The sequence below is a fragment of the Panthera pardus genome, unplaced genomic scaffold (genome assembly GCF_024362965.1).
Source record: "Panthera pardus isolate Hobbes unplaced genomic scaffold, ASM2436296v1 HiC_scaffold_10, whole genome shotgun sequence".
NCBI classification, from domain to species: domain Eukaryota; kingdom Metazoa; phylum Chordata; class Mammalia; order Carnivora; family Felidae; genus Panthera; species Panthera pardus.
Window position 1 is genome coordinate 106,536,858 of NW_026526655.1, and position 8,228 is coordinate 106,545,085.

An 8,228-nucleotide genomic window follows, 5' to 3' on the forward strand; every position below is an offset into this window, starting at 1 on the left:
TTATTCAATTTAAGCATTTATTGGGTACCACAGTCAATGGAGAGGGCCGACCAGAGTTGAGACAGTATCTTCTTCCTCTGTAAATCCCTTACTTTTATACCTAGCAAATTCCATGACTTTTTCCACTTAGTGGAAAAGATTTGAATCTTGCTTTTTTTGGAGGAAACAGAAAGCAGCCGCTGGTCTCCCAGTCTGGTCGAGAGGGCACCCTCAGTGTGTCCACACATCTTTCATAGCAGTATGTTATCAGTGGATTCATTGCTTTATGCTCTAATCGCCTGTTGGCTTGGCAGTTTTTCCCATGTGGTGGTGTTTTCCTTGAGGTGTAGACTAACTGCTCCTTCTCTGCATGCTCAGTGCCATAGCCACTCCTGGCACAGAGCTGTGTGCTAGTAACTGTTCAATGAATGGATATAAATCCCTTTAATAGGTCTCAGTTAGGTAACAGTTACTAAAAAGTGTCCAAAAGGATGGGATTTGAACTCAAGACAATGGGGAGAAAATACTGCTGCCTTAACCGCATCTGAAACTTTATTTTACTTATCATGTTTGTTGAAAATACACTTTTGAGACTTTATATAATATATCATGAAGGTGTTTGTGCCACATCCCATTGAAATTCTAACCTCTTTGGAAAGGGGGGGCTGCTTTTCAAGACATTAGTTATTGTTAAATGTGCTTATTGACAGTGACAGGAAGCTGGAGGTAAGTTCTTTGGGAGCAGAACAACATGGGGAGGAGGGACTCGAAAAGACCATACAGAGAACAGAATATGAAAAAGCAAAAGTAGCAAAATAATAGAAACAAGTATAACATCACAGCTTTGCTTATCAGTATATCTTCCTCCTGCTCGAGGACCTAAAATGGATTATTTTGTTAAAATACAGACATGGATTCCATTAAATCCGAATTGAAATCCAATTTCTTCCATTTCTGAGGTCTCTGAATGAGGGAAAGTTATTCATACTCTCTGAGCTTCATCTTTCATAACGGAAAAAAGGGGGACACATTGTGTGCTTTGCAGGGTTGCTTTGGACTATGATACACACATGATGCATGCCTTACATGATGTTGGAGTCACAGCAGAAACTCAATAAATGGTACAGTATAAATCCCTTCTGCCCTGTGCTCAAGGCTGTTCATGATGTGCTCAGCAATCTATCTGATATTTATTTCAACTTCTTGCCAACAATAGATGCTAACATCCATTCCTTGTGTGTTCTTCATGCATTTGACCACCCGAACTTTCCACATGCTATTCCTATATCAAATGTGTTGAGCAGATTACTCCCAAGCTTTCCAATAAACACACAATTGTGGGTGATTTTAGAGAAAGCATGTAGGTTGGGGTGTTCATTGCATTTTGAGGTGGAAAAGAAGGGGAACATTTCCTTGTTAATTGGATTTTGGAACCCACACACTTTGCCAACTAAAATGTCTGGCTAATTATATGCACAGAAAGTTCAGAATATTCCACATTTATTGGGGGCCTTCTATGTATGAGGCTTAGAGCTGTTTTGCCCACCATCTCTGTCATTTCAGGGAGGAAAGTTAACAGTTAAAAATAGTTGTTTTTCTACAATCCCTTTCAATTTCACCTGATTTAAGTTCCGAATGCACTTAAACGGTATGTGCAGCCTCAGCACAGGGATATATCTACTGTCCAAAAGAAGTAGACTACATTCCAAGAAACTCTGACATCAACGCGCAGGAAGAAAATGTCCCCGAGGTTGAATTACAACTGCCGGATGTAAGGCTGAAGCATAGAGATCCTGCAAGGGCCCTGCTTTTTTTATTAAGAAATCTGCTGATGGAGTTTGGTTTGGCCTGAGCTTGAGCTCGGCGCTCATAATATCCTGTTCCACCTCAAAATCAAATACAAGTCAATCAAAAATTATTTTAGGCCTGCACTCTGTGCAGTTGTTAGGAAGGCATGATGCAGGTGCAGTTGAATCTGACAATGTGTCCGCCAAGCTGGCCCCATTCCCCCAGCACGGCTGAAAGGACAACTCCATGCACAACATCAACTTATCCGCATTTGGGGTATTCGTGTACTTGGGGTTGTCCACCACAATTATCAGCCTCCCAGGAGAGCCATGTGGTAATGTGGACACACTCCGTTCCATCACCAGTTATGTTTATTAAATCAATAGCCCACTAGCAAAACACGTTTCCTAACTTCTATAGGGTCTTGGTTATTGTTGCTATTAGAAAAATACATTTTTTAGGATTTACTAAAAACCTTTCTAGCTTCTGAGTCAAACTTCTTTTTTATAAATTTTTTTTAACGTTTATTTATTTTTGAGACAGAGAGAGACAGAGCATGAATGGGGGAGGGTCAGAGAGAGGGAGACACAGAATCTGAAACAGGCTCCAGGCTCTGAGCTGTCAGCACAGAGCCCGACGTGGGGCTTAAACTCATGGACCGTGAGATCATGACCTGAGCTGAAGTCGGCGCTTAACCGACTAAGCCACCCAGGTGCCCCTTCTGAGTCAAACTTCTGACAAGTTTAACACATTTTATAAATACATTAAACAGCTGAGGAAATCATCACCTGGAGTTGCATCTCTGTCTCTCCCCCAATATACTGAGTTCATACAAAAGTACAAGAAAAACTCATTCCCCAAATTCCAATACATAAAGACACGTACTCACATGCACACACGTGCACACCCATCCCCCCCCCCACATATTCAAATAGAAAGTATTTGAAAATCCTACATGTGGGATATTATGACAATATTGGATTCAGCTCTGAAAACTGTCCCGAGTCCCCTGTAGGAGCTTACGTGCTTTTCTAGTGCTTCCCTAGCATTCTTGCCTTTTTCTGTCAAAAGCAAGACATTATATTTAATTATCATTTATTTTAGTGTAAATCTGCATGGGCTCCTGCTTTTTGAGAGCGTGGTTACGTTTTATTCACCTGAAGTCTCCCTAGGAAAATCACACAAGATTTGGCACACAGGTTGTGCCCAAGAAATAGAAGAAAAAAATCCAAGTGAAAAAATAAACTCAAGGTTGAATAAATGTAAGAGACGTTAACTGCGCACAAAATTGTGAGGATAAGGTAATCACTGTGGGATAAAGTTAGAAAGGTCATATTAAGGAGGTGAGAACAGATTGGCTATTAAAGATTTGTGAAGAATTTATATTCATCCATTTTAACTTTAAACGGCATTTTGAGTTCCATTTTTTAATTTTTCATTTATCCATTCACTCAAACATATATATTAAGTTTCTTTTCTATACCAAATCTCATAGTGAGTCCTAGGGTTACAGTAATGAATAAGGGAGACCCTTGAGGACAGGGATATGTCATCAAGGATGTACAAGCTAAAATTGTATCTGCTGGACAATGCCATATTAATTTAAATAGATTCCTATTTTAAAAAGCAAAGAAGAAAAAGTATTATCTCCAATTGCTAGGGGAAAGCACTAAGACTCAGGGAGTTTAAGGGATACATCCTATACCCGAAGGAGGTGGATTTGGTATTGAAACCCAAGACCTTCCCACCCTCAGGTTGTTTATTTTTTCTACTGCTCCAGAGTCGTCCATAAACAGGAAGTCGCGGGTAGGTACAGAAAATGAACTAAAAGGCGGCGAGAAACACGCCCTTGCTATAATAAGGTGCACAGTAGTGAGCACCACTTTTGTTTCGGGAGTGCTACATTAGGGATAGACTTATTGACCGCTCTGCGCAGCTCCCCCTGAGCAGCCAATTTAGGCGCCAATGCAGTTAAAAATAGGCTCTCTAGACATTTTCCTTTGCTCTAGCTCCAGGAGCTGACCACATTACCTCTCCTCACCCCCAATTAGTTCTCAATACAAAAGCACTTTGGCCCCCAGCCATTTCTAGAACCAGGGAAGCAGACTTCAGACCCAGCCTGAGCATAATTCCAAAAACAAGACCATAAGGGGAATGATGTGGAGTGAAGAACGTGGGCCGGATGGAGAGAGGTCATCCTACAGCATCATCCACAGTTCATTTGCCATTAATAATAAGACAGCCTGCATTCCTGGGCGTGCTTCAACCTGCTAATAGGTACTCTCTGGGGACGGTCTCATCCCTCCCCCTCCGGCTGAGTGGAGCCACTGCCGAAGTATCTATGGACTTAAACTATCGTGTGTAACAACAACGGGACCCTACAGCGTCGGAACCTCTGGACACTCCTCTGTTCCAATGGAAGGATTCTGGCTTCCTGGCCCTTCTTGTCTTCTGTATTCCTCACAAATGAGGGCATTTAATATGTCATCCTAATTCTCTTCTGTTTTCCATTTAAACACTCTCTTTATTAGAAGCACAAGCAATTGATTTAATTAAAAGGTTAATGCCAGAGCAATCTAATCTTCACTCCCCACCCTTCTCATCTGATTTATCTGGGGTTGTAGCATACATGAGAAATCACACAGAAGGAAAAGGGAAAAAGCATCAGGCTAGTTTTATAACTAGATAAATCAAAGGACAGCTGGGGAGGACTTAGTGTAGTGAACACTGCACTTTGAATGGAGATTTTTAGATATGTCACTCAGCGAGACTCTCATCACAAGGCATTTTGAGCAAGTTCGTTCCCTTTCTAGGGTTCAAGTTTCTGATTCATTAAATGAGTGGGGTTTTCCAAACTTGCCTAATTATGAGGATTATATAAGGTACTTGTCAAAAATAGATTTCCAGGACCCACATCCGATGAACTAAATCTGAATCTTCAAAGAGGAAGAGGTCACCTAAGGTGTGACCTAATGGCCAGAAGAGTTCAGAACACTCTAGGCAAATGGGCCCTGCAGTCTTGTCTATCTCTGATACCTTGGCCACATATGACTGTGATTCTAAGGTATCATTAGATTTGGGTTATAGATAGAAACAAAATCAAGTGTTCGGGTTTTTTTCCAAAGTTCCTTTGAAGGTGTTAAAGTACAACAGCCAGAAGGCGTACCCAGGGCATGATCAGCCCCATAAAAAATCAGAAGACAAACAAGTTTATTTGTATATCCTGCCCAAACTGCCCTTTATATGTCCCCACTCTGTCTCAGTTGCTCTCCCCTCTTGCTGTTATTTGGCTCAAAGGTGGCTTCTGCTTTATATAGACTACCTATTGTGTCTGCTCCAGGGACTAGCACCCCGTTCACCCAGCCATCTCTCCTTTTCTGTCTCCTACACAACTATTCTCAACTGTGTCTCACCAGACAGTATCTGCGAACCAATTAATATTTATGTGTTAATAACTAGTTTGGGCATAATGTATTTCCTCAGGCAGAGTATTTGCATTTTAACTAGATATATCACCTAAACTTGAAAGAATTATTCTCTGTTGGAATTTTGAGCAACGTGCACAATCTAGCATAGAGATATTTGGGGCCAATGGGTTGCTTCTGACACACTAAATCACATCATATCATCATGGAAGAAAGTGCATTAATGGGGCTTTATTTTTTAATACTTTGATGTGTATAGAAGATTTAGCTACTAGGCTAAACATCTCTCTGCCTCATCCACATGAAAAGGAATTTTGAAAATTTAATCAAAAATCCATTTAGCCCTTTCTGCTATTACCAACCCGGCTACTCTTTTCCCCCCATTAGAAGCATCCCTACACCTTAGCTTTTTATGACAATGAAGTCTGATTTTTCTGCAATGCAAATCTAAAGAATAAATTAGAACCTTGTGAAATATGTGCATCTTTGAAATGTTTAGAAAGGAAATATGATTGTAAGTGTCAAAACCACAGGTAGCCACATTTGAAAATGATGTGATGCACTTTTTTTTCTATAAAGCTGAATGGACACTCCTGATTTTTTAAACAATGTTTGCAACATCAAGACCAAATGCCTGAGGATTTTCCTGTGTGCAGAATAGAAAACAATTGGAAGATAACATTACTGGCAGAGATAAAATTTAAAGGAAAATATTGTCACCAGTATTCATCTTACAAAGTTCGTGTCAAACCTGACCAGGAAGGCCAAGCACAAGTGTTTTAGTTTCTGTGAAGAAATGGACAATGGTTCAGTTGCCTAGGTTCTAAACAGACTTCCTGGACTGGAATGATGGCCTGCCACCTTTAAGCTCTGAGTCCCTAGGCAAGCAGATTCATTCCCCTTGCCTTAGTTTCTTTATTTATAAAGCATTAAAATATTACCTACTCAGCAGGATTTCTGTGGAGAATAAATGAAATCATGCAAACAACAAGCTTAGAATACTGCTCTGGCACTCAGTTATCATCGAATGTTAGTGACAAGTGTTATCATCATTACCCAATAGGCTTTTTCCCCAGAGGGATTATTAAGTGGGGCCAATCTTTGCAAATCCAAGCTCTTAATTCCTGTTTATCACTTTGGTCCCCATCATGACCAACGTCCTTATAACATGTTGAAAAATTAAGGAAGTCTCAAGAATCCTTTTCACCCTTATGACTTAAACTTGGCAGAATCTTGTCCTGAGCGATCTGCTCTAGAATTCTTTCTCCAGTCTCCACCCAGGCTAGAAGGATTCTTCCTGATCTTCCCTCACCAGTGTCCTGCAATGTGAGAAGAGATGCCCCAGTGGAAGAGCAAGAAAACTGTCTCCTTGTCCCCTATAGCTTCCACCAATGAAAAGTGTGGTCCAACATATTCATTGGTGGTACATTTGTGACTTCCATTCTCCATGTATCCATTTTAACTTATCCCCCATTGATTTTTTTAATGTTTAATTACTTATTTTGAGACACACAGAGAGAGAGAGAGAGAGAGAGAGAGTGAGCGAGCAATAAAGGGGTAGAGAGTGATGGAGAGAGAGAATCCCAAGCAGGCTCCACACTCAGTGTGGGTCCCAATGATGGGCTCGATCCCACGACCCTGGGATCATGACCCAAGCCAATACCAAGAGTCAGACCCTTAACCAACTGAGTCACCCAGGCACCCCTATTTCCTATTGATTTTAATGTGAGTGAACTATGTATCACTTGAGAAGTCAATAACTACTTAGTAAGAGCCAACTTTGTGACAAGTACCATCCCGGGACTAAAGATTTATTGATGAAAAGGACAAATAGGATTCTTGATAGTCAAGAGACCAACAATATATGTTTAAAAAAAACCCCGATTATTAAACAATCAAAAAAATGATAAGTGCCATGAGGAAAAAGTAGAGGTACTCTAAAATAGGAAGTTGGGAGAGGTGCCTGGGTGGCTCAGTCGGTTAAGTGGCCGACTTCAGCTCAGGTCATGATCTCACGATCCGTGAGTTCGAGCCCCAAGTCGAGCTCTGTGCTGACAGCTCAGAGCCTGGAGCCTGTTTCAGATTCTGTGTCTCCCTCTCTCTGACCCTCCCCCATTCATGCTCTGTCTCTCTCTGTCTCAAAAGTAAATAAACATTAAAAAAAAATTTTTAAAAATTAAAAATAAATAAAATAGGAAGTTGGGAAAAGGACATATAAATTGGACATGTGAGAGATAAGTTTCAGTTGACAGGTTGAAATAAAGAGAAAAGGTATTCTATTCAGAAGAGAATATATAGGGAGGCCATGTGAAGGAGAACATAACAAGCAAAAGTGTGGTGCATGAAGGGAATGGAAGACAGAGCAAACAGAGAGAAGCAGAACCAGCTCATTTGCGGCCTGGGAGACTATGTTAAAGATTTGAATATTTCATGAAAGTGATGGAAAATCACTGAAAAGTTTTTACGAGAGTAATTAAAAGTTCAGAATTGTTTTAAGAGATCAGTCTGGCTGCAATATAGGGGTGTCTGGCTAGGGAACAAATAGATGTGAGTCTACTGAGGATGCTCCTTTAAGTAGACATGTAAACTATTATGGTGGGTCTCGCTGAAGGGCTAGAAGAGGAGAGGAAAGCAAGTCAATACTTTTTGGACATGTATAGGGATTAGACTTGATGAGATGTGTATGAGAAAGGAGATGTGGAGGGTATTCTGGAAAATTCAGGAAAAGTTGTTTTTTGTGTAGGCAACCCTGATGTAAGATAATTGGGACATGCTGAATTTGAGGGTCTCAAGGATATCTCAGTAGAGATGTCAGGAAGATGGCTGAATATGTGGATCTGGAGTTCAGATGAGTGGTGTTGACTTTGGATATAATTTTCAGCAATGAAACCACGGGAGTATAAGAATTCACCTAGGGAAATTGTATCCAGTGAAAAAATGAAATAATCTAAAATTGAACCTTGAGGTACTGCAAACTTGAAAGACTCAAGGGAAGAAAATAAACTATAAAGGAGCTATGAGCAAAGCGGGAGACAC